The following is a 3,029-nucleotide window of genomic DNA, read 5'->3' as shown; positions in this document are numbered from 1 at the left end:
TTTTTTTTTTTTTTTTTTTTTTTTTTTTGGGTACTGGGGATTGAATTTGGGACCTTGCACTTGTGAGGCAAGCAGCACCACTGAGCTAAATCCCCAGTCCTCTTTTTTCTTTTAATTTTTAGTTTTGGCTGTATTGGGGATTGAACCCATACACATGCTAGGCAAGGCGCTACCACTAAGCTACACCTCTCAGTCCTTTTTTGAAGTTTGTATTTTGAGACAGAATCTGGCTAAGCTACTTAGACTAGCTTCAAATTTGTAATCCTCTTTCCATAGCCTCCCAAATAGTTGGGACCACAGGTGGGTACCTGGTTTAGTCTGCTAGTTATTCTCGATCTATAAAAAAATAGCAGGAGGAACAATGGTAGACCCCAAAGTAAGTGGTATTTTGCAACATGTGATAATGCCCCAGAAGGCGGGCCTGCTGTCGCTTTTCTGGACAAATCTGTCATGGCTCTAGTAAAGCACAGGTGGGTGACACCCTTTTGGCATGAATGTGGGGACTGCTGAAAAGTCACATGCGTGGGGACCCATGATCCGACTCCTGCCGGCTACCTGGAGGTGGCTTCCCAGAGCAGTGGGCCATTGCTGGCTGCTTGTGTTTCTGTAGGAAGCAATACAAGCTGAGGACGTATAGTTTATCTACGTGATGCCAGCCCTCCTCTACTTGTCCAGCACCTCTAGGCCTCGGGGGAGGCAGTACACTCCTTGGTGGTCAGAATTAATGCTGTCATTCTGCCAGCCCTCAGCCAGGGCCTGTGGACTCTTGGTTTAGACATCTTCCGAGAACATTTCTGGTTTCTCAGTGCAGATCTCTCTTCTCCTCATTGCCAGGCTAGTGACAATTCGTTCATTGATTTACTCATTCATTCAGTACTTACCAAGGGGTCATTCTGGCCTAGGTTCTCATCTCTCGGCTCTTAAACGTCACTTCTTCAAGATGACCATCCTGCCCCTAAATTAGGTCCTGTACTTCTGCAATATACAACTCACACTTGTTTTAAACTTGCCTCCCAGGATAGATAAATGCAGGCTGCCTTTGGTCATGGATGATGGCTACTTGATTCATTACTCTGTCCCCAGTGCTTAGCACATCCTAGATGCTCCAAAATAGGATCAAATATGTGAGTAAATAAATGAATGAAAGAAGATAAATGAGGACGGGAGTAGTTAGAGGCAGGCATGCAGGAGTGAGAAACAGCAGCAGATAAACAGGGCCAGCAACCACTGTCACTCTGCAGAGAATTAATGCCCCTGAAGTCACTGTTCCAGCTCAGCTGAGTGTGAGCATGCAGCTTCCTAAGGATAACCTGGCTGGCTAAGAATGGGGTGTTCTATAGCTTTTGTTTAAAATGACAGTGAGGCCAGATGTGATGGTGCATGTCCCACAATACTAGTGAGGCTGAGGCAGGAGGATCACAAATTCAAGGCCAGCCTAAACAATTTAGCCCAGAACAATTTAGTGTCTCAAAATAAAAAATAAAAAGGGCTAGGGCTGGGGCTCAGTGCAAAGACCCAGTACCATCACCACCACCACACACACACACGCAAAACCGAGCAGTAAGGAATACAAATCAGTAAGAAATGCTTTTATCCAAGACACTAATAGGGTGTTTGCTTAAATGGGTCATTTCGATTACTTGAACATTTTTATATTCAAGTAACTTCTACGCTTGAGACACCAATGAATCAATTTTCCATTCATGTAAATGTGAAAGAGACTGGAGGAGAGCATTAGAAGAAACCATAAGACTGCTTCGAAACAGTATTTTGAAAAATGTTTTTAGACATCTTAGGTATGCTGGGCATAATGCTTAAGTATACATGTGGATGAATTCATGCATGTGGTGTGACCTCTGCCTGGCGGGGTGTAGAACATCGCCATCATCCTCAGAGACCCCACTGCCTCTGCTTCGTAGGCCCCAGCCAGTAATCTGACTGCCACCACCACAGATTAGCTTTGGCTGTTCTTAGATTTCATAAAAATGGAATCTTACGGTATGTGCTCTTTTATATTTGGCTTCTTTAACTCGACATTCACATCTATGCATAAACTAGGTTCTCGACAAAGGACCATTTATATGAATATTCATGCATGTAGTTTTGTTTTCCTCTTTTTTTTTTTTTTTTTTTTTTTTCTGGTACTGGGGATGGAACTTGGGTCCTTGCACTTGTGGGGTAGGCAGTAGCACCACTGAGCTAAATCCCCAGCCCTGTTCATTTGTTTTGAGACAGGGTCTTGCTGTGTAGCCCAAAGTGGGCTCAAACTGGCAGCGATCGAGCTATCTTCCTGTCTCAGCCTCCCATCCCCTACCAAGTGTTACGCAGCTATTATTCTTTGGTTGTTACATAGTATTCCTTTGCAAAAATAGATCACAATTTAAGAAGGTTTTAGAAATTTAGAAACACGAGTGTATGTGCTGAAAATCATTCTTGTGTGCCAGTTCTTCCAAGTTAGTGATCTCAAAAAGAGTGGGATGGAGGAGCTAGGTGGGGTGGCTCATGCCTGTAATTTTAAGGCTCAGGCAGGAGGACCACAAATTCATGCCCAACCTGGGAAATTTAAAAACTTGGTGAGATCCTGTCTCAGAATAAAAAATTAGAAAAGATCTGGGGAAACTAGCTCAGGGCAAAGGCCCTGGGTTCAATCTCCAGGACCACACACACACACAGACACACACATGTGCACACAGAGAGAAACGTGGCATGGAAATATCATCACCCGGAAAGGCAGGAAGAGAGAAGCCTGTTTTTGGAAGTGTATTCGCTGCATGCTCCTTGTGGGTCATTTGTTTAACCGAACCAATGACCCAGGAAGTGACTGTCATTGTTTCACACAGGAGGAAACTGAACCTGAAAAAAAGTTTCATGACTCCACAGTTGGGCTAAACAGGTAAATCACTAGTTACCCCAGAGGCAATCCAGTCCTGCAATGACCAGGCCATCAGGTTGGGGAGGGTGCCACTCCACTGCCCAAGATTCAGCCTTTTCTTCCCTCTGCCTGTCCCTGTCCCTCTCTCTCTCTCTCT

At 44.6% G+C, this 3,029-nt stretch overlaps 1 long non-coding RNA gene across 1 annotated transcript in view; it reads left to right on the top strand.

The window, feature by feature from the left end:
• The window catches only part of LOC104862905, a 30,839-nt gene extending 27,816 nt beyond the window's left edge, over positions 1–3,023 (top strand). The window contains exon 3 of the long non-coding RNA XR_002025391.1: positions 2,841–3,023. This is a non-coding gene — a long non-coding RNA (uncharacterized LOC104862905). The remainder of the gene's footprint in view (positions 1–2,840) is intronic.
• The last annotated feature ends 6 nt before the right edge of the window (positions 3,024–3,029 follow it).

Source organism: Fukomys damarensis, unplaced genomic scaffold, assembly GCF_012274545.1.
Source record: "Fukomys damarensis isolate Sample0158 unplaced genomic scaffold, DMR_v1.0_HiC HiC_scaffold_35, whole genome shotgun sequence".
In the NCBI taxonomy this organism is placed as follows: Eukaryota; Metazoa; Chordata; class Mammalia; order Rodentia; family Bathyergidae; genus Fukomys; species Fukomys damarensis.
Note: the sequence above shows the minus strand (reverse complement) of the source record. Positions and strands in the feature narration are given on the sequence as shown.